Source organism: Tachyglossus aculeatus, chromosome 24 (genome assembly GCF_015852505.1).
Source record: "Tachyglossus aculeatus isolate mTacAcu1 chromosome 24, mTacAcu1.pri, whole genome shotgun sequence".
Lineage (NCBI taxonomy): Eukaryota > Metazoa > Chordata > Mammalia > Monotremata > Tachyglossidae > Tachyglossus > Tachyglossus aculeatus.
Window position 1 is genome coordinate 78,845 of NC_052089.1, and position 24,513 is coordinate 103,357.

The 24,513-nt window shown below is 41.9% G+C and overlaps 1 non-coding gene and 1 pseudogene across 1 annotated transcript; both read left to right on the forward strand.

The window, feature by feature from the left end:
- The first annotated feature begins 3,888 nt into the window (after positions 1–3,888).
- Positions 3,889–10,578, forward strand: LOC119945024 (annotated as a pseudogene).
- Positions 3,946–4,034, forward strand: TRNAY-GUA. Its single transcript is given in 2 exon segments — positions 3,946–3,982; positions 3,999–4,034. It is a non-coding gene; the product is annotated as a tRNA-Tyr (tRNA).
- Positions 10,579–24,513: the final 13,935 nt, after the last annotated feature.

Here is a 24,513-nt window from a genome sequence, read left to right on the forward strand (position 1 = left end):
GGTTTTTTTAATGGTATTTGTTAAGCACTTACTAAGTGCCAGGCCCTGTACTAAGCACTGGGTTAGATACATACTAATTAGATTGGACACAGTCCATGTCCCACATGAAGTTGACAGTCTTAATTCCCATTTTACAAATGAGGTAACTGAGGCACAGGAATGTTAAATGACTTTCCCAAGGTCACACAGCAGACAGGTGATGGAGGTGGGATTGGAACCAAGGTCTTTCTGACTCTCAGACCCATTCTCTAATAGCTAGGCCAGTATGGGTCACTGTTATCTCTGGCCCCTACATGGGAACAATTCTACTGAATTGATGGAGAAGCAGCATGTCTCTACTACTTGTCTGCTGTATGACCTTGGGCAAATCACTTCCAATCACTTTCCACTTATTCTATCCATCATACAACACAAAGGAACATTTCAGGGAGTCCAGATTGATATCATTATGCTTTCAATACCAGTTGAGATTTGAGGTAAGTAGCTACCAATAAGAATAAAAAACCCCTTCATGTAGAGACATACACTCACATATTCCAAAATGCTAATCTTTCTTTTTTATAAGTGGAATTCCGAATGATAAATTTGGTCAGTCATTTAGATAGTATATATCTCACTTTCCACAAAATCTACAATTGCCCAGTCTACCTGTAGAAAAGAGGATCCAAAAATCACAGGGCAAGGAAGGGTGGTTTGTGTCTACATCACTTAGATTACATTGCTAACTTGTACTTCCCAAGCACTTAGTACAGTGCTCTGCACACAGTAAGTGCTCACTAAGTATGACTGAATGAATGAATGAATTTATTTTACTAGCTCCGGGGGAGCAATATGCATAAATGCCTCAGGGGAATATAACCCAATGAGGATCCCAGTTATCTTTGGGAACAAATACAAATGGGACAGAAATACAATGCATTCCTAGATGGTCAATGAAGGCAGAGTGGAAAGCTTATAGGCCTGGAAGGGGGGAGACCTGAGTTCTTATGCCAGTTCTGCCATTTGCCCTCTCTGTGACCTTGGACACAGATGCCCTTAACATCTCTGTGTTTCAGTTACCTCATCTGTAAAATGGGGATTTAATACCTGTTCTCTCTCCCGCTTAGACTGTGAGACTCATGTGGGACAAGGACTTTGTCCAATCTGAATGCATCTAACTTAACCCAGCACTTAGAACAGTGCTTACCATATAGTAAGTGCTTCAAAACCACCATCATTATTATAATTATCAATAAATAATTTTCTCATATCTTATTATATTACACTGTTTCCATTAGATGTGGTTATACTGGGCAGTGACTACAGGCTTAGAAAGATGGGGCATAAGAGCTACATATTTGCATTGGCCTCTGACCAGCAGGCCTTAGTTTAATCAATCAGTCAATCAATCCATCAAATTTATGGAGCATTTGCTATGTGCAGAGCACTGTGCTAAGCGCTTGGGAGAGGAAAATACAACAGAATTACCAAATGGGTTTCAGTGGTATTTATTTAGTGCCTACTGTATGCAGAGCACTGTCCTAAGTGGTTGGAGGAGTATAATACAAAAGAGTAGGTATGGATGATCCCTACCCACAAGGAGCTTATGAACTAGAGAGGACATCAAGCAATAAAATGCATTACTGATGGATGTGTACCTAAGTGCTATGGAGCTGGGGCAAAGTGAATTTCAAGTGCCTAAGGGGTGGTAGCCTGAGATAATGAGAGTGGCAGACTGTAAACTCCTCCTATAGACTCTAAGCTCCTTGTGGGCATGGAGCATGTTTAGCAGTCAGTCCATCAGCCAGTCCTATTTGTTGAGTGCTTTCTCTATGCAGAGCACTGTACCCAGTGCTTGGGAGAGTACAATACAACAATAAACAGACTTAGTCCCTGCCTATAATGAGCTTACAGTCTAGAGGGGGAGACAGACATTAATATAAATGGATGAATTATAGATATGTTTATAAATAAATAATAAATAATGATGGTATTTGTTAAGCACTTACTATATGCCAAGCACTGTTCTAAGCACAGGTTAAATACAAGGCAATGAGGTTGTCCCACGTGGGGCTCACAGTCTTCACCCCCATTTTACACATGAGGTAACTCAGGCACAGAGAACTTAAGTGACTTGCCCAAAGTCACACAGCTGACAATTGGCAGAGCCAGAATTAGAACCGATTACCTCTGACTCCCAAGCCCGTGCTCTTTCCACTAAGCCACCCTGCTTCTCAAGTGCTGTGGGGCTGGGAGTGGGGAATGAATAAAGTGAGTAGGTCAGGTGATACAGGAGGGAGTGGAAGAAGAGGAAAGGAGGGCTTAGTCCATTAATTCAATCAATCGTATTTATTGAGCACTTATTGTGTACAGCGTACTGTACTAAGTGCTAGGGAGAATACAATGTAACAATGAACAGACACAAGAATGAGTTTATTGAGTGAACTTTCCCAAGAGCTTTGTCAAGTGCTCTGCACATAGCAAGGGTTCAATAATTATCACTGATTAATTGATTGTACTAGGCCAACCAAAGTATACATATTTCCAAAACCTTTACTCTATGCAATCCTCAGAAATGAATTTACATGGCTTTCCACCAGGGGAATACTGACCTAAAATTGTGTACCTAGTTAGAGAAATCATGAATAACATTGCAGGATACCTCCTTGGTTACAACCAAGTACTCCCATTTTGGACTTTATTACCTGTCAAATCCCTGCAGAAAAGTCACAGCTATAACAAACTGCATAATATGGCACTTGACCAATCTCCATTAACTTTATTCAATAGGTTTCCAATTTCTTTGCTCTGAACCACCCTGCAGGTCCCCACAAGACCCCTCTTTCTGTATAGAACCGTACCCCAAAACCTTTCTTTGGAGTTGAAGGTTTGTTTTGTCCCATTAAGATATGAAATGCCAGGTATTTCATCTGAAAGTGAAACCAAATTTCAAACTGATCCATTGCAGAAGGCCATTTACTTTTCTTATCTGTTTCACAAACAGAATGTGACACCCAAACAAATTAGTCAATGTAGGCTGTGCCCATACTTGAGAAATGGAAAGCCGAACCAATTTCTAGCATAATGAAGAAGGGACAAGCATGGCCTAGTTGAAAGAGCATGAGCCTATGAGTCAGAGGACCTGTGTTCCTAACCTGACTCCACCATTTACTGGATGTGAGACTTTGGGCAAGTCACTTAATTTCTCTGTGCTGTAGTTTGCTCATCTATAAAATGAGGATTCAATACCTGTTCCCACTCTTACTTAGACTGTGAGCCCCATGTGAGACCTCATTATCTTGAAATTACCCTAGGGTTTAATGCAGTGCTTGGCAGATAGTAAGGGCTTAATAAATAATGCAATTATTGTTACTAATGAAGGAACCAAAATACCAAACTTGTTATTGAGGAAAAGGAATATTTATTGATCCAAATTATTCAGTTTGGTGGCCCATAATCATCACTTTCTCTGGATCATCATCATTTATTATCAATTACTATTGAACTCATAAAAAACAAAGGCAATAACACCCATTTGCTTTAAATATTAAATTCAACACATGTACATTCAAAAATTGAGCAATTGTTGACTTAATTTGTTCGATGTTAATAGCTATTCAGACTAAGAAACCACTTTTTTCTCACCAGAAGGGATGTGGCCTCAAATGTCCACACTACCCTTGAATCCCCCTCCTTTCTCCAACTTGGCCTTGTACTTTTGAATTTCTTGAAAAAACCACAAAAATACTATTCTCTGGTGCTCAACTTTTAAGTGATTATGAATCTTTTTTGCGGGAGATTACAGGGCAATATTGTCTAAATAGGAAACAATTTCCATCTTCCCTCTGGAGATGACATTCCTTTAAAGGATTCTTTACATCTTGAGATCCTTTGCATTCTGTGTATCCCATGGGAAATGGGAGCAAACAAAAACCCCAACAACATTTCAATGAGACCTACCTTAAGCCTTCGATAGCTCAGCTGGTAGAGCGGAAGACTGTAGTGGTTGCTTTGCGGTCATCCTTAGGTCGCTGGTTCGATTCCGGCTCGAAGGACTCGTTTCTTTTAGACTATGAGCCCACTGTTGGGTAGGGACTGTCTCTATATGTTGCCAACTTGTACTTCCCAAGCGTTTAGTACAGTGCTCTGCACACAGTAAGCGCTCAATAAATACAATTGATTGATTGATTGAAGAAAAGCAGGCCCTGCACACTGATGAGCTGCATCTCCTCCCTCCTGGTGGAGGGTGGGAGGTTGGGGGGAGAAGGGGAGGTGTCCCACCTGACCTCTGGAAACAATTTCCATCTTCCCTCTGGAGATGACACTCATTTAAAGGATTCTTTGCATCTTGAGATCCTTTGCATTCTGTGTAACCCATGGGAAATGGGAGCAAACAAAAACCCCAGCAACATTTCAATGAGAACCACCTGAGTGAAGAACTGCAGATTTTCCTCCACAGGTAGGTTAGACCACTGGGCTTATTTTCCACACTAAACCAACTCAATTCAGCAAAAACCTGTGATAACCAGAAAGTTATCCAAGTTACCATTTTGGTTGTTCATTTAGGGAGATACTTCATTCAAGATTAACCAAGAACATTCTTGCTGGTTTTGAGTAATTTGTATCTTTAATGCTATAGAGAATGTAGATAGAGCACCAGCCTGGGAATCAGGTCTTGGATTTTAATTCAAGTTCCACAACTTGTCTGTTCTGTGACTCTTGCTCCAAACTGAGGCACTAAAAAGTGAAGTGACTTGCCGTGGGTAACACAGCAGGCAAGAGCCAGAGCTGGGATTAGAACCCGTGTGCTCTGACCCCTCGACCAGTGCTAACTGTGCTACTTCATTCTGCTCAGAACTGAATTCTGCTTAGAACTGTCTGGGACATATCCAGGTGATTTAGGTGGAGCCGGCAGTCCTCAGACTTACTAATCAATTGGTCCCTGAAACTTGTGCTTCAAGCCATAATAATGTGTCAGAACCAAATTTTTTAATGACATTTATTAAGCACTTGCTGTATGTCAAACACTGTTCTAAGTGGCTGAGATAGATACAAGTTAATCAGGTGGGATACAGCCCATGTCCCACATGGGACTTATTTTATTTTATTTATTGATTTATTTATCTATCAATTTATTTATATTAACGTCTGTCTCTCCCTTTAGACTGTGAGCTCATTGTGGGCAAGGAATGTGTCTGTTGTTATATTGTAGTCACCCAAGCGCTTAGTTCAGTGCTTTGCACACAGTAAGCTCAAAAATACAATTGAACGAATGAATGAATGTGGCTCACATTCTAAGTAGGAGAGAAAATGAGTATTTAATCCTGATTTTACAGTTGAGGAAATTGAGGCACCAAGAAGTGAAGTGCCTTGCTAAAGGTCACACAACAAGCAACTGGCAGAGCCAGGATTAGAACCAGGTCCTCTGACTCTATTGCTGTTTCCACTAAAACATGCTGCTTCTCAATTTTCTTCTGGAACAATGTTATGAATAGAAACTAGTTCCTGTATCAGATTTGGAGAGTCTACTCTTTCCAAAACTCCCCATGATTTAGTGATTAATCAAATTGTAGAGTAACCATAATAAAAAATACAATAAATAATTATGGTATTTGTTTAATACTTACTATGTATCAATAATGATGCTAAGTGTTGAGGTAGGTACAAGTTAATCAGGTTGGACACAGTTCCTTTCCTGCATGGGGCTCACAGTCTAGGAGGAAGAACAGTTGAAACAGGCACAGAGTAGTTAAGTGACTTGCCCAAGTTCACACAGCAGGCAATTGGTAGAGCTGGGATTAGAACTCAGGTCCTCTGACTCCCAGGCCCCTACTCTTTCTACAAGACCATTCTGCTTCTCTAATATGTAATATGCATACAATACAAAATATACATATAATGTACATGTTAATACAGATAAGCATTGGAACATTCACCCTGGGGGAAAATGCAGATATTTCATACAATATTAACATTAAATATTTTATGATAAGCACTTGACCACAGTATCAGTAAACACATGGGAGAGTACTATTTTACTCCAATGCAATTGATAATTATTTGATGGTAGAACTATCAAATAGTACATAGTAAGCTCTTAATAAATACCATTAAAAAACAACTATCACCCTGCTCAGAAGACACTTGCGTACTGACACCTCTGTTTTCTTTCTCAAGTAGCTGATGTAGACAGAATATATGGCAGAAAGAAACCTGACCTATGTGACTGAGTTTGTTCTCTTAGGAATCTCAAACTATCCAGAATGGCAGATTCCTCTCTTCCTGGTGTTTGTAATCATCTATCTTATTACAACAATAGGAAATCTTAGGATAATCATGATTACCAATATAGATTCCCGACTAAAATCTCCAATGTATTTTTTCCTCTGGCATATGGCTTTCGTCAATCTAGGTAATTCCACAGTCATTGCCCCTAAAATGTTGGTGTATTTCTTAGCAGAGAATAAGACCATTTCCTATTATAGCTCAGAGAAAAAATAAATGTAGCCCCAGAGATAAATTCCAGAGTGGAAATTCTGATTTCTTCACATCTCACATTTTAGAATCAGATTGATTTGAAGACTGGGAGCATCAGATGCTGTGTTTGGCTCGGGACTGGATCCTGAAAGGCTGTGGGGCATGACACTGCTCAAACCTGGGGAAAAGAAATAGTAAAGGATGACTTCAGGATCCTGAGAGCAGGGAAAGGGGCCACCTGCCAGTCCTGAATGTGGAACAAACAAACCCTGTCTCATAGTTTCACTCCACTATGGGGAAAAAGGGGAAGGAAATAGGTGGATGAGGGAGGAGGGGTTTTCACCAAGGCACTGAGCCTGAAAAGATCAAGGACAGAAAGAAGTGGGGAAGGTTAAGGTAATAGTCTCTTGGTGGAGGTGGTTCTAGGCCCGCATTTTGGGGGCTACACATAAACTGAAAGGCCCCATACACAATTATTCGGCTAAGGATTTGGAAAATATCAATTCTTTTTCCTTTACTCTCCTACATGAGGGTATTCCATCCAAACCTAGCTCTGCAAAGGGGCCAAAGTAGAGAACAATTGGCAGTGTGTACTCAAAGTTTCTCCCTAACTACCAGGAAAGGCACAGTGTGGCTCAGTGAAAAGAGCATGGGCTTTGGAGTCAGAGGTCATGGGTTCAAATCTCGGCTCCGCCAACTGTCAACTGTGTGAATTTGGGCAAGTCACTTACCTTCTCTGGGCCTCAGTTACCTCATCTGTAAAATGGGGAGTAAATCTGTGAGCCCCTGTGAGACAACCTGATCACCTTGTAACCTCCCCAGGGCTTAGAACAGTGCTTTGCACATAGTAAGGGCTTAACAAATACTATTATTATTATTATCTTTTAGTAAGGCTATATGTGGTTGTATGGATTTTCAGGTTGATAACATGTATCCTTATTGGTATGAAACTTGCCTAGTGCAAGATTTGTAAATCGGATTTGTTTTAGGAACGAACAAATGTCTGGAATGAGGTTTTTATAAATGGTTGTGATCATTCCCGTGATTCCTTTATGGTATTTTTATTGTGGTAGTAGTTGTAGTAATAATAGAATTTATTAAGCAGTTAGTGTGATTGTGCATAAATATTAATCTTAATGTGTTACTGATCAGATTTGATGAGGTTAAGAAATTTCAGATTCCGGTAATATTTGTATTTTTGGAGTGTATTGAGGAAGTGTCTGGCAAAGACTATGTCCACATGGGCTAAGTGCGGTAGAGTTTTAAATTGATATTATCATCATTATCATTATTACCAGCAGCAATAGAAGGATATCTTCAGCATTTACTGGCACTGAACAAAGTGTTTGGGAAAATACAATAGGCTTTAAAGACATTTCCTGACCTTGAGAATCTTACAAACCATGGGAGATGAGCAGACACATATTGTCAAATTTACGTTCAACATAAGAGTAAAGAACATTGATGTAAAATTAGAAAACAAAAGCCATTAAATAACTACATACATAATGTATGGATACATTATGGATGCATAATAATTGTCATGTTAATTCATTAGAATTGAGGTGGCATGCCCAGTTAGATGGTGAATATTGGTAAAGTCTCCCATAGAAGGTGACTTTTCAAGAGGGAGATTCATGGTTTAGTGGATTGGCAGGAGGAGGAGTATGAAGAAGAAGGGAAGGTTTGAACAGCAGATGTGAGAGAGGAGTGAGCAAGGCACAGTTAGATAATTACATAACAATAATGATGATGATAATCATCATAATAATGGTATTTGTTAAGCACTTAGGATAAGCAGCATGGTTTAGTGGAAAGAGCCTGGATTTGGGAGTCTGAGGTCGTGTGTTCTAATCCCAGCTCTGCCACTTACCAGCTATGTGACTTTTGGCAAGTTGCTTGGTTTCTCTGTGCCTCAGTTACATGGGACAACCTGATTACCTTGTATCTACCCCAGCGCTTAGAACTGTGCATGGCTTAACAAATACTGTTATTGTTATTATTATTATCATTATCATGTGCCAAGCTGTGTTTTTAGTACTGGGGTAGATACAAGGTAATCAGGTTGTTCCATGTGGGGTTCACAGTCTTAATCCCCATTTTACAGATGCGGTAACTGAGCCACACAGCAGGCAAGTGGCAGAGCTGGGATTTGAACCCACATCCTTTGACCCAAAAGCCCATGCTCTTTCCACTAAGCCACACTGTTTCTCATAGACATCCTGTTTCTCATAGCCACAAAATGAAGAGTACTAGCTTCAGAGTAGCAGGAGAAGAGTGGATAGTGAATAAACTGATGGAGAACCTTGAAGGAAAATGCTGAGGGCTTTCTTTCACATAAGAAGAAATAGGTAGATATCAGTGATTTGGAAATATGAGAACGATATCTTACATGTTAATTAATTAATTAATAATGGCATTTATTAAGCACTTATTATGTGCAAAGCACTGTTCTAAGCGCTGGGGAGGTTACAAGGTGATCAGGTTGTCCCACGGGGGGCTCACAGTCTTCATCCCCATTTTACAGATGAGGTACCTGAGGCACAGAGAAGTTAAGTGACTTGCCCAAAGTCACACAGCTGACAATTGGCAGAGCTGGGATTCGAACCCATGACCTCTGACTCCAAAGCCCGTGCTCTTTCCACTGAGCCACGCTGCTTCCCCACTTAGAAAAGGTGATATGTCAACTGTATGAAGGAAAACCTGGAGAGGCTTAAGGGAGAGAAGCAGCATTCAGGTGCAAAATCTATTGTGAAAGGAATGGAGTTGTGTGATTTTTTAAAAATTCTCATTTATCTAAATTATCTAGGATTCAAACTCACCCAGGTTACTTATGCTTCCATTTCTCTTTGCTTGTGGAGAATAGATAAGAAGAAGGAATGTTTAAGCAAAGAAAGTTTGAAGTCAAGGTGAAATTAGCAAAACATCTTGAAATTTAGACAATATAGTGCTTTCAAGGAAATCCAGTCCATAGTTGACTCTAAAACTGTCAACTGAATTGGGTCATTTTCACTGAAGGATTATGAAGAGAATAGAGATTTGATACTTTGAATAAATACACTGACTTCATTGATAAATGTTGATAAATGTCTATGTAAGGCTAAATCATTTTACAAATGATAAAATGATCATTTCGTCTTAGCTCTTAATTTCAATATTCTGCACAATTTACAGATTGGACATGGTGGCAGTGAGCATGCATAATGACTCTACTATAATTGAGTTTGTTCTGATGGGATTCCCATTCCTGAGGAACTACAGATCATTCTGTTCTGGCTGTTTCTAGCCATCTATCTTTTCACTTTGGTGGGGAACCTGGGAATATTTGGGCTGGTTAGAATGGACTCCCGGCTTCACAACCCCATGTACTATTTCCTGAGTGTCTTATCTTTTCTGGATGCCTACTACTCCTCAGTTGTCACCCCCAAGATGTTGCTGAATTTTTTATTGGGAAATAAATCCATCTCTTTTTCTGGCTGTGCCACACAAATGCTTTTCTTCCTAACTTTTGGAACCACTGAGTCTTTTCTTCTGGCTGCCATGGCTTATGATCACTATGTGGCCATTTCTAATCCTCTGCTCTACATGGCCATTATTTCACCCAGAATCTATGTGTCACTCATCATTGGCTCCTATACTGGTGGCCTCCTGAATGGCATCTTACATACTGCTGCCACCTTCAGTTTATCCTTCTGTGGCTCTAATGAAATCAGACATTGTTTCTGTGATATCCCCCCACTCTTATCCCTCTCCTGTTCTGATACACACATCAACGAACTGTTACTCTTCAATTTTGTGAGTGCTATTGAGGTGCTCACTGTCCTGATTGTGATCATCTCCTACAGCTACATCCTGGCTGCCATCCTGAGGATCCACTCTGTTCAAGGGAGACACAAGGCTTTTTCAACCTGCGCCTCCCACCTGGCTGGAGTGACCATATATCACAGTACAATACTCGCCACATACGTCAGACCCAGTTCAAGCTACAATCTGGAGCATGGCATGGTTGTGTCTCTATTTTATACCATTGTGATTCCTATGATGAATCCAGTAATTTACAGTCTAAGGAACAAGGATGTGAAAGATGCTTTTAAAAATGTTTTAGAGAAATATTTTCAGTGATGAAACATATAAGGAGCAGTAGACTCCTTACAGGTGGTTTGGAAGGATGGAAGCTTTGACTCTAATACAGAATATGGAGTCAGGAGACCTGGGTTCTAATCTCAGTGCCACCACTTATCTGCTGGGTGACATTGGGCAAGTCACAACTTCTCTGTGACTCAGTTTTCTCATTTGTAAAATGAGAATTAAATACCTATTCTTTCATTGCTTTAGACTTTGAACTCCATTTTGGACATGGACTGGTATCTGACCTGATTATATTATATCCACCCCAGTGCCTAAAACATAGTAAACACTTAACAAATGCGATAATATTTGTTAATATTAACTAATCACAACTCACATTAGTAAAACAAATGTTTTATAACTGATCCTTGTTCTGGTTTTCAATGATCAGAAGGTATTTAAATTCCTTTTAACTCACCCATAGTGAATTAACTAATCTGGAATGAAAGCTTGTTGTAAATAGGGAACTTGTTTACCAACCCTCTTATGTTTATTCATTCATTTATTCATTCATGTATTCATTCAATCATATTTATTGAGAGCTTACCAAGTTCAGAGCACTGTACTAAGCGCTTAGGAAAGTACAATACAACAATAAATAGACACATTCCCTTCCCAAAAAGAGCTTACAGTCTAGAGGGGTCAGACCACCATCAATACAGACAAATAAATGTCAGACACGGAAATAAATGCTGTGGGTCTGGTATGGGGGTAGCAACAGAGGGAGCAGGTCAGGGTTCTCAAGTACTTAGTGATTCATATTGTACTCTCCCAAGCACTTAGTACAGTGTTCTGCACGTGGAAAGCCTCAATAAATATGATTGATTGACTGAATATCTCAAAAGCAATAGAAAAATGACCGGTCTCTTGCTATACAGTACAGTTACCCCATCTCATTATTTTGTCATTATCAATGATAACTATTCTTCCTGGACCTTCTCAGGACAGGAATACAAGGCTTGGAGGAATCACAAAAGCAGGAGCAGTAAGCAAGGAGAAGCTCAGAACTGTGCAGCCCTGGATTCCCCTACCCTTGGGGCTCTGGAGCCTGGGGCTTGGGAAGGTCTCCTTAGATACTGGAGAAATGTTTGCCTTTTCACACAACCCTCATTTCTACAAGAGAAGCCTTAGGAGGGAATGTGTCTGTTATGTTGTTGTGTTTTAACTCTAACCAGTGCCCTGCACGCAGTAAATGCTCAGTAAATACAATTGGTTGATTGACTGATTGATGTCCAGTAAGATGAGAGGGAGAGCAGAAGCCTCTAATAATAATTATGGTATTCGTTAAGCTCTTACTGTATACCAAGCATTGCACCAAGCACTGAATGCATTTATTCAATGGTTAATTTTGAACTTCTGGTTGTAAGTACTTATGTCAATCTTCTTCACTTTCACTGCCGACCCCTCATCCACGTCCTGCTTCAGGCCTGGAATGCCCTTCTTTTTAAAATCCAACAAACAATTACTCTTCCACCGCTTCAAAGCCTTATTGTAGACATATCTCCCCTCAGAGGCCTTCCCTGACTAACCCCCCCTTTCCTCTTCTCCCACTACCTTCTGTGTCTCCCTGACCTGTTCCCTTTGTTCTTCCCACTCCTAGCCCCACAACACTTACGTACATATCTGTAATTTACTGATATTAATGTCTGCCTCCTCCTGCCCCTAGACGGTAAGCTCATTGTGGGCAGGGAATGTGTCTGTTTATTGTTGTATTGTACTCTCTCAAGCGCTTAGTACAGTGCTGTGCACACAGTAAGCACTCAATGATTATGATTGAATGAATAAGTAAATGATTGAATGAATTAAGCAGAGAAGCAAAATTTGGACTTCGCTCAATCAATTAATCAATCATTGGTATTTATTGAGTGTTTACCCTCTGCACAAAACACTGTACTAAGCACTTGGGAAAGCAAGGTACAACACAGTAGATAGACACATTCCCTGGCCACAAAGAGATTCCAGTCTAGAGGGGTAGACAGTGCTTAGACAGTGCTTAAGCGCTTAGTACAGTGCTCTACACACAGTAAGCGCTCAATAAATACAAGTGAATAAATGAATGAATGATGAATATAAACAAATATATTATTCATTTGCTCACTGATGATTCACAGGACAAATGTGCTTGTAATGTTCTCTTCCAGACTCTGTGCAATGCTCTACACATAGTAAGGGTTCAACACATACCATTGATGGTGAAATGCTCCTTTCTTGGTATAAGCAGGTACACATTTTTGAGCTTATTCTCTTTCTGTATAAATGTGCCTCTTAATGGAAGGGAGCATCATCACAGATAATCTACACATAGTAGTTAGTAATCTCACACACTAACCCGTTCCACTCTGTATGGGAATATGGTCGAGAAGGGAGAGGCAATGTTGGGGTGGGCTTGAGTAGTTGTTAGAAGTAGAATAAATATTTGTACTTCCCAAGCGCTTAATACAGTGCTCTGCATACAGTAAGTGCTCAATAAATACGATTGAATGAATGAATAAGAAGATGCAGCTTAAAGAACACCCCTCCCTCCCCCTTCTCCCTGGTTCCATCGAGAGCAAACTCCCCTTCATCTTCATTTGGCTTATTATACTCTTAGGGCAAGAATATTTGGGAAGGAAAAGTAGGGATTTGCTTTGTGCAATATTAACTTCTTAATGTTCTCTTTGGTTTTAAGGCCTAATTCCTCCAGAGCGTGGAGAATATTTGTGGTGGGCAAGGAGAGATTTGCTTTATGCAATGTCTCCCATTTAATTCTCTCCTTGGTTTTATAGCTGAGCAAGCAGAGAAGGAAAAGGAGACATCTGCTCCATCTCCAACTCAGTTCTCCCGTTGGGTCTTTAAGACCTAACTCCTCAAACAAGCAAAGAACATTTGAGGAGGAAAAGGAGAGATTTGCTTCATGCAATATCATCTACTAAATTTTCTGTTGGTTCTTTAGGATGAAATCTGTGCAGAGAGAATATTTCAGGTATGAAGGTAGAGGTTGTTTTGTGTCTCATTCATTCATTCATTCAATCATCTTCTCTGGGTCTTTAAGGCTTGAGCAAGCAGTGAGAATATTTGAGGAAAAGGAGAGATTCGTTTCATTCCATATCTGACTCTGAATTCTGTATTGGGTCCATAACGCCAAACTCCTCAAGAGAACAGAGAGAATAGTTGAGGGGCAAAATGAAAGATTTGATTTATGCAATATCTATCTTAATTCTATCTTGGTCCTTAGGGCCTATCTCCTTGAGAGTGGAGAAAATATTTGGGGAGTTAAAACAGAGTTACCCTTTATGCAATATTTACCTAATTTTTTCCTAACTCCTCAAGTGAGCAAAGAATTTTCGATGTGGAAAAGGTAGCATATTTGTTTCATGTGATATCTTCCCCTAACTTGTCTCCTGGGTCCTCAACACCTCAAGGAAGCAGAGACTGTTAGAAGAGAAACAGGAGGGATTTTTGCTTCTTACACTCTCTCCTCTGTAATTCTACTTCTAGGTCTTCATGGCCTAACTCAAGAGAGCAGAGAGAATGTTAGAAGGGGAAAAGGGAATTTTGCTTTATGCAATACCTCACACTTCCTCCCCTCCCCAACGCCTCAACTCCCTCCCTCTGTTCTACAACCCTCCCTGCCCCACAGCACTTGTGTATATATGTACATATTTATTATTCTATTTATTTTATTAATGATGTGTATATATCTATAATTCTACTTATTTCTATTGATGCTATTGATGTCTGTCTACTTGTTTTGTTTTGTTGTCTGCCCCTCCCCCAACCCCAACCAGCTTGTAGACTGTGAGCCCGTTGTTGGGTAGGAATTGTCTCTATTAGTTGCTGAATTGTACTTTCCAAATGCTTAGTACAGTGCTTTGCACACGGTAAGCACTCAATAAATGCTACTGAATGAATGAATTGAATGAACTTTATTCTCTCCTGGGTCTTTAAGACCTAATTCCTCAAATGAGGGGAAGACATATTTGCGGCAGAAAAGGAGTGATTTGCTTCATACTCTCGTGGTTTTCAAGGCCTCCCAACTCTTTGAGATAGCAGAGAAGAAATGGAGAAATTTGCTTCATGCAACGTCTTCCACTTTTTCCTGAGTGAGTACAGAGTATTTGAGGTGGAACAGGAGAATTTTGCTGCATGCAATATTTCCCATTTTAATGCAACTGGGTCTTCAAATCCAGCTTACTCAAGTGAGTTTGGGATACAAGCAGATGAAAAATCTTCAAGCACATTCCCCTTACAATTAGTTCCTGCAAGAATTTTCATCTTTATCCTCTCATTCTACCAGTGGTGGGCAAAAGCACAGGAGCTCTGGGACAGCAAAACAGGTATGAAGGAAAGTGTGTGTTTTGAAGTAGTGTGGATCCCAACTGTTCTTGGAGGGCATGATGATGTTTTAACAACAAACATTATGATAAAGGTTTTATTTTAACTGACACAATCATTATGAACTCATTATTATTATTGCTTAATGTAATCCAGACCAACCCAAAAACTTAAGTTTTCCCTGAGAACGTTTTTGCAGTACCTTACATCTCAGATTTTCCCATCAGAGCAGAGTGAAATGTTTCTCTTCCTCTTCCTTAATTACTGTATCAGCCTCCTTGCTGACCTGCCTGCCTCCTGTCTCTCCCCACTCCAGCTAATACTTCACTCAGGTGCCTGGATCATTTTTCTAAAGAAACATTCAGTCCACATCTACCGATTCCTCAAGAACCTCCAGAGGTTGCCCAGTGTGGCGTAGTGGATAGAGCATGGGCCTGGAAGTCAGCAGGCCATAGGTTCTAATCCTGGCTCTGCCACTTGTCTTCTGTGTGACCCTGGACAAGTCTCTTCATTTCTCTGGGCCTCAGTTTCCTCATCTGTAAAATGGGGAATGAAACTGTAAGCCCCACATGAAACAGGGACTGTATAACTCGATTTACTTTTATCCACCTCAGCACTAAGTACAGTACCTGGCACACAGTAAATACTTAACAAATACCATCATTTATTAACCTCCGCATCAGACCAAAACTCCTTGCCATCAGCTTTAAAGCACTCAATGCCACCTTCTACCTCACCTCACAACTCCCCTACTGCAACCCAGCCTACACACTCTGCTCCCCTATTGCTAACCTACTCACTGTACCTTGATCTCGTCTATCTTGCCACCAACCTCTTGCTTACATCCCACATCTGAGCTGGAACATCCTCCCTCTTCATATCCAACAGGCAATTACTTTCCCCCCTTCAAAGTTATATTGATGACACATCTCTTCCAGGAGGCCTTCCCTAACTATGCATTCTTTCCCTTTTCTTCCTCTCCATTCTGGGTCACCCTGACTTGCTCCCTTATTCATCCCACGTCCCAGTGTACAAACCACTTATGTACATATCCGAGATTTATTTATTTACAACCCTGTCTGTCTCTCGCTCAATCTGTAACTTGGTTATGGTCAGGGAATGTCTCTGTTATATTGTTGTGTTATATTCTCCCAAGAGGTTAGTAAATTGCCCTGCACATATGAAGCACTCAATAAATATGACTGATGGCCTGATTTCCTCTTCTTCTACTTGCTTCTGTGTCACCCTTGCACTTAGATTTATACCCTTTTCATTCACCCCACCCTCAGCCCCACAGCACTTATCCACATATCCATTTTTAATTTCTACCTTCCCTTCTAGACTGTTAGCTCCATGAGGGCAGGGATCCTATGTACTAACTCTATTGTCCTCTCCCAAGAGCTCAGCACAGTGTTCTGCCCTCAGAAGATTGTCAACTCCCTAAGGGCAGGAATCTTGTCTACTCACCCTAGACTGTAAGCTCGTTGTGGGCAGGGAATGTGTCTGTTAATTGTTGTATTGTACTTTCCCTGGCACTTAGTATGGTGCTCTACACACAGTAAGTGTTCAGTAAATATGATTGACTGACTAACTCTTTTGTGTTCTCCCTAATAGTACATTGCTCTGAACCCAATAGACTGTTGTGGGCAGGGAATGTGTCAGTTATATTGCTGTCCTTTCCGAAGTGCTTCATACAGTGCTCCACAGTGCTCTGTGCATGATTGGTGTGCCATCAATACGATTGATTGATTGTCAGCTCCTCGTGGGTAGGGAACAGGTCTACCCACTCTGTTGGGCTGTACTGTCCCAAACACTTAGTACAGTGCTCCACACAATAAATTCTACTGATTGATTGATTAATTGATCCTGTTGGCAGGGAAAAGCCTATCGATTCTATTTTACTGAACTGTCTCAAATGCTTAGTACAGTGCTCTGCACACAGTAAGACCTCAATAAATACCATTGATGGGTGAATTGATTGATTTTGGGGGGCAGGGAACATGTCTACCTCCTTTGTTATACAAAGCACTCAATTCAGTGCTCCACACACAGTAAGCACTCAGTAAATTCCATGGAATGCTAGGGGGTAATCTTTGTCACCTATCCAGTTTTAATTTGCAGAAGTCTCATTGTGGCATTGTTTTTTTTTTTTCCTTTTTTGAAGTCTTCTTGGTTACTGTACATTCTCATCATATTCATCATATGCTATAATGCAGATTTACATTTCTATTTCTCGGCTTCAAATACCAAGCGCCATTACACTGGAACATCCTAAACACTGTTTCTCAAACTTTTACTGATGACACTAGCAGGTTCTGCAATGTGGCCTGGGGGAAAGAGGCTGGGCCTCAGAGTTAGAGTGGGGAGGGTCTCCTCCAACTAGTTTCTGAGGGAAGAGTGGACCTCACATCCTTGCTGTCATCTTTTCCCCTGACACCTCTTAAAATAAATTTCGTGCTTCAGATTGAGGAAAAAAACTCATCCCCTTACTCATTTTCTGCTCTGTCTTTTGCCTCATATATCCATAAATCTCTTTATTGGCTATTCCTCTCTATTCATTTACTTTTCTAAAAAAAATGAAATTTTTCATCCTCTATTGTAAATAATGTTGACTTGATTTGGAGTGAAAGGCATGTGGAGCCTCAGGTGAGGTAAGAACCTGAAACACAAATGGAGAAGGAGACACAAGTGCTGTGAAAGCCTACACAAAATTGGTATTAGCTTTTTCATTATTTTTTCCATCGCAAATTCTCCCAATTCTTCTAGCACCAAGAAGATAGTGGAGTAGGAATAGGGAAATCTTATTTAGTTGGCTATTTTAAAATGTGCTTTTGTTTTAGTGCTCCTAAACTACATCTTGACCTTCGAGAAAGAGAGCAATTATTCTCTTGAAACTCTCTGAGCATAAGAATAAACTGGAATTCAGCAAAGGAGTAGCCTGAAAACTTTTTCAAAAAATCAGAATTGAGTGCATCAGGCAAAGACGAGGCTGTGGAACTCTCTCTCCTGGAGATTCTTCTTCAGTTTAACATCAGATTTCTGAGAACAAGGGCAGATCTCTGTGTTGAACTGTGAACCCCCCAAAATCATGGTATCTTAATTTTTCGATGCTGTTTGACTAACATTGTTCTTAGGTTCTGTAGTAATTTGTTTTATTTCACAAGTTAGCATATTTTATACTTAAGGTACCTTCACTAGACTCCCTAACTTACAATTCAACATAGCTCACCCACTCTTTGAACAAAGACAAATCATTCTATCAATCAGTGATATTTATTTAGTGCTTATTGTATGCAGAGTCCTCAACTGAACACTGGGAACCTACCTTTCCCAAGGTGACTATGGGGTACCGGCCATCTCAAAGTCAAATGCTATCTTGTTACCTCCTGGGCCACCAGGCAGAACTTGGAAGTGAGGGTGGGATACCACCCCCACAACCAAAACTGCTGGATTGACAGCCCAAGCAGGGAATGCAGAAGGTGTCCCTTGCCCTTGTGTCAATCAAATTAGGTGTGGAGGAGAGAAAAGGGCAGAGATTGGATAAACTGAGGCCAGAAGCAGGAATGGCCTAGGAGCACAGGTGATAAATACCTGTAGCCTCCAACCTTCTTTTCAGAGGATCAAGACTTGCTGCAGATGGCTGCAGGGCGCCTCTTTCCAGAGTGTGAGAAGCCTGCTCTGCCTGCACCAAGTGAGGAGCTGTGGGATGGGTGAGTGTACCATCCCTCTGGACGCTCGTGGTGCTGGAAGCCAGGCGCTTCGCCATGGGTATGTAACACATGAATGGATTCCTCCCAAGTGGAAAACATTCGTGGGTGGAAGCTAGGGGTTTCCCCACGGGTGCATACCTCATAAATGGATTCCTCACGAGTGGGAAGTTCATGTTAGCCTCCCCACCACGTGCAAACAGGATATAAGGGTTAAGACTGTGAGCCCCCTGTGGGACAACCTGATCACCTTGTTACCTCCCTAGTGCTTAGAACAGTGCTTTGCACATAGTAAGCGCTTAATAAATGCTATTGCATTTTGCATATCCCTCCTACCATTCCTTTCCAAACTCCTTGAACGAGTTGTCTACACGCGCTGCCTAGAATTCCTCAACAACAACTCTCTCCTCGACCCCCTCCAGTATGGCTTCCGTCCCCGTCATTCCACGGAAACTGCCCTCTCAAAGGTCACCAATGACCTCCTGCTTGCCAAATCCAACGGCTCATAATCTGTCCTAATCCTCCTCGACCTCTCAGCTGCCTTTGACACTGTGGACCACCCCCTTCTCCTCAACACGCTATCTGACCTTGGCTTCACAGACTCCGTCCTCTCCTGGTTCTCCTCTTATCTCTCCGGTCGTTCTTTCTCAGTCTCTTTTGCAGGCTCCTCCTCCCCCTCCCATCCTCTTACTGTGGGGGTTCCCCAAGGTTCAGTGCTTGGTCCCCTTCTGTTCTCAATCTACACTCACTCCCTTGGTGACCTCATTCGCTCCCACGGCTTCAACTATCATCTCTACGCTGATGACACCCACATCTACATCTCTGCCCCTGCTCTCTCCCCCTCCCTCCAGGCTCGCATCTCCTCCTGCCTTCAGGACATCTCCATCTGGATGTCTGCCCGCCACCTAAAGCTCAACATGTCGAAGACTGAGCTCCTTGTTTTCCCTCCCAAACCTTGTCCTCTCCCTGACTTTCCCATCTCTGTTGACGGCACTACCATCCTTCCCGTCTCACAAGCCCGCAACCTTGGTGTCATCCTCGACTCTGCTCTCTCATTCACCCCTCACATCCAAGCCGTCACCAAAACCTGCCGGTCTCAGCTCCACAACATTGCCAAGATCCGCCCTTTCCTCTCCATCCAAACTGCTACCCTGCTCATTCAAGCTCTCATCCTATCCCGTCTGGACTACTGCACTAGCCTTCTCTCTGATCTCCCATCCTCGTGTCTCTCTCCACTTCAATCCATACTTCATGCTGCTGCCCGGATTATCTTTGTCCAGAAACGCTCTGGGCATATCACTCCCCTCCTCAAAAATCTCCAGTGGCTACCAATCAATCTGCGCATCAGGCAGAAACTCCTCACCCTGGGCTTCAAGGCTCTCCATCACCTCGCCCCCTCCTACCTCACCTCCCTTCTCTCCTTCTACTGCCCAGCCCGCAACCTCCTCTCCTCCACCGCTAATCTCCTCACTGTACCTCGTTCTCGCCTGTCCCGCCATCGACCCCCGGCCCACGTCATCCCCCGGGCCTGGAATGCCCTCCCTCTGCCCCTCCGCCAAGCTAGCTCTCTTCCTCCCTTCAAGGCCCTGCTGAGAGCTCACCTCCTCCAGGAGGCCTTCCCAGACTGAGCCCCTTCCTTCCTCTCCCCCTCGTCCCCCTCTCCATCCCCCCATCTTACCTCCTTCCCTTCCCCACAGCACCTGTATATATGTATATATGGTTGTACATATTTATTACTCTATTTATTTATTTATTTATTTATTTTACTTGTACATTTCTATCCTATTTATTTTATTTTGTTGGTACGTTTGGTTCTGTTCTCTGTCTCCCCCTCTTAGACTGTGAGCCCACTGTTGGGTAGGGACTGTCTCTATGTGTTGCCAATTTGTACTTCCCAAGCGCTTAGTACAGTGCTCTGCACATAGTAAGCGCTCAATAAATACGATTGATTGATTGATTGATATTGCTATTATTATTATTATTATTATTATTATTATTATTATTATTATTATTATTATTATTATGGAATTCCACCTAGGTGGGACCTGGGTGTTTTGTCACGTGCGAGTAGCATATAAATGTGTACCTCCCGTTAGGGAAGCTCTAATATTACTAATTAGTCACATTCCTGCCGAAAGGGAAGTTCAATCCATTGCGCCTAAACAATTAAATAATTCAATTTGCCTCGCGGAATAAATTTTGTATAAAACTCAGGCCTTCTGTCCCCGGCATCTCTCTCTCTCTCTCTCACCATGCTGATTCCCAAACGAATCCATCCCCGGTCGACAGGTGACATAAAGTGCGACGAGGGTGTGTTCGGTGATAGGGGACAGAGAACCAAGAGGGCTGTTTGCCTTTCTTGCGGATCAGGGATGGAAAACGTCGAGGTTGGCCAGTAGGCCAGGTGAATATGAGTCCACATGAAAGTAGCCGCCTATACTTGGGCCCAGGGGAGGCTGTGACCCATACTCATGGTCAAGGTCGTGACTTCTAGTCCTCGTGGTGTACTTGGCTCGAATGATCCACCCGTGCCAGCAGGGAACCAAGTTATCTAGTCTTAAATTGCAGACACCAAGCCATTCTTTCATGAGAGATCTGTGTGGGCTGGAAGCTGATTCTTAACGCCCCCAATGAAGGAGTTCCTGATGATGACCAGAAAACATCTCCATTCTGTTTTAACGTACTGAAAACATTGTTTGAATGTGGGATTGGGAGCACCCTCCTGTTTGAGTAAGAGTGTTCTGCTTCAAGAGTTAAAATGATTGCATGAACATGCCCTCCTTGTATTTTGTGTGCATAGAATGGAGGACGTTCTGGGAATGCCAAATAGTTGAGATTTGAGGTGATGCCTATAGAAAGATTATGTATATGGCTGTGGGTGGAGCAGGAATGAAGAAAGATTTAGGCATTTGTCCTGAAGGTGGGCAGAAATTAACATCTTTGATACAGGGAAATTGGCTTTACCTCTATGTCGGTGTGAAAGTGTGTTTAGGATGAGTTATGTTTGAATGTACTGGCCAGTGCTGTGAAAACCTGTATTGTTCATTGAAGAGAAATTCCTAGCTGGATTTGGGTCACTCCGCAGATTGAGAGTCATCTTATTGGCCTGGGGTTTTAATTCTTCTCCCTTCTCTCAGCTATTCATGAAATCACCCAATTGCTTGCAAGAAATTTGCAGTTAAAGGAAAGGGGTAGGAAACTTAACCAATTTGCCTTCAGGGCCAGAGCTATCAGTTTGGAAGATTAAAAGGGAATTCCTTTGAGAGAAGGCACCTCCCTCAAGTGAATGGTTGCCCTCCTCAATCTAAGGCACCTCCCTCTAGAAACTACAATGGTGGTAATTGGAAGTGGATATGCCATTGTTCTCCCAGCCTAGGAATAACTGCAGGGGTGGTGATTTAATCATTATTTCTGAAATTCTACTGCATTAAATTTTGTTAAATTGGTAAAAGAGGTATATAAGCAAATCATATATAAAAAGTCATTTTGCTATATTTGGAATATATACATCTGGCTGGTATAAATGCGATGGTTTGAATAAGGAAGCTTGCCTCAATATGTTCACTATGGAATTAACCAAATGTATAGTGAAAAGAAAATGTACGGAAGACGTGGTCATTTGTATAATTTTTGATAAACTGGAATATTAAAATTTGGTGTAAAGGAATATTGTTGGGGTAGAGGTAGTACTAGCATTCAGCAAAATGGTGACTGATGCAGGGTTTGAGCTGGAGAGCAGTTTCCAAAGTGGCCGGGGGTCGGGGCTGTTAGCTCGAGCACCCACGGCAGCCACAGTGCGTACACTCGATTATAGTCCCCTGTAAAACAGAATAGGTTGGGGGACTAGGATTGCTGATCCAAGCACTCATTACAGTGTTCTGCACACAGTAAGCGCTCAATAAATATAACTGAATGATCCACAGACCCCTACAGGTGACCAAACCAAGCAGAGTCCTGGATGAAACGGAGGAACCTAGAAATCTCTCCTTGGCTCACTGGTTTTAGAAACAGAGGCTCTAATCTCGGTTCTGCCCTGTGCCTCCTGTGTGACTCTGGGCAAGTCTCTTAATTTCTTTGGGCCTTGGTTTCCTCACCTCTTAAACGGGGGCTTTAATCCTTGTTCTCCCTCACAATTTATACTATGAGCCCCGGGTGGGCTAACAGCTGTAGTCAGACTACATCTGACTTGACAGTTCTGTATTTACCCCAGTGCTTAGTACAGTGCTTGGCACAGACTAGACCTTTAACAAATATCTTTGTTATTACTGTTGTTATTACAGGCCTCCATCAGTCAACAACTGAGACTCATTCTAGACTGTGAGCCCGTTGTGGGCAGGGATTGTCTCTGTTGGTGAATTGTACTTTCCAAGCACTTAGTACAGTGTTCTGCACACAGAAAGTGCTCAATAAATACTATTGAATGAATGAAGGAAAGATTGGAAGGGAAACTTAGAATGATAATTGAATCTGGAGTTTTCCCCTCCTTAAATGGATTTTTAAAAGTTCACTAAAATAGGGCTAAGCTGAGAAACTTTGTCAGCCATTGATCTTAAGGAGTCTAATAAGGGGACAGCTGCATGTAAAGTACAGATTTAATTGCTGAATATTATAAATTGAGTGTATTAGAAATGGGGTTTGTTTCTTCATCTTTGCTTGTTAAAGTGGTTCAAATGGTCTTAAATATAAAATTTCCATTACGTTAAGGATTGTCAATGCAAGTTCTGCGTGCTGTCTCTGCTACAGCCTAGCTAAGAGGCTAGCAGCAGATGTATGTTATTGGGTACAATACCTATGTACAGATCTGGATGTCTACTTTGTCTTTGCAATTGTTTCCTTTTTAAGGACTGGGAAGGTTTAGTCATCATATCCCAAGGATTTGGAAAGAAACAGAAGAATAGTAATGGGAAAAATTTTTAAATTATTATTAATATTTTTAACAAGAATGAGTTAAGAATAATTGTTAAATATTAGTAGGAAAAAGCTATCATTTCAAACCTTAGCAATCATATCGGGCTATATGATGCTCTGGGTAATTCTCTGCCTCACAATTCTATGACTAGGATTGACTGACTTTCAGACAGGTCCAGTAAAGGAATCATCACTGAACTGCCTCCCAAAGAGCCTGTATTCAGGCTTAGCCATGACGTGACAGCATCAGGGAAGGGAACCCATTTCTACCAGACCACCTGTTTCAACCTGATTTGTGCCCCTCACCCCTTCATTCTGGACAATGGGACGCAATCATCTCTAGCAATATACCATGCGGCTGACGAGGAGTCCACACCACAGGAGGAGTTCGGGACTGGTTTTAAGGCCTCCTTTGAGAACTGAGGCAGCTCCCTAATCCTTGGGATGCAAAGACATTTTGCTGTTAACTAAAAGTGTGTTAGTGAGGGAAGGTTCTGTTATCTATCCCACTGCTGCACCACTCTATCTGCATGCAGAAGACACTTCAACCATCTCTGGCCCCTTACCTCAATGCAGGGCCTCAAAAACCATAGTGATCGACCAACCACCTTCCATACCTCCATACTTCCTATTCACATGCCTTAAGGGTGAGGCACCAACTTCTGTTGCCCCTGGCCATGGGATAGGAACCGTCCTCTACCCCGACCCATGGATCTGCTTTCCTGGTTCCCAGGCAAGTCAGGGAGGTCCATGCGGCCCATAGAAAAGCAGCGTGGCTCAGTGAAAAGAGGTCACGGGTTCAAATCCTGGCTCCGCCGTTTGTCAGCTGTGTGACTTTGGGCAAGTCACTTCACTTCTCTGGGCCTCATTTACCTCATCTGTAAAATGGGGATTAAGACTGTGAGCCCCCCGTGGGACAGCCTGATCACCTTGTAACCTCCCTGGCGCTTAGAACGGTGCTTGGCACGTAGTAAGCACTTAACAAATACCATAATATTGT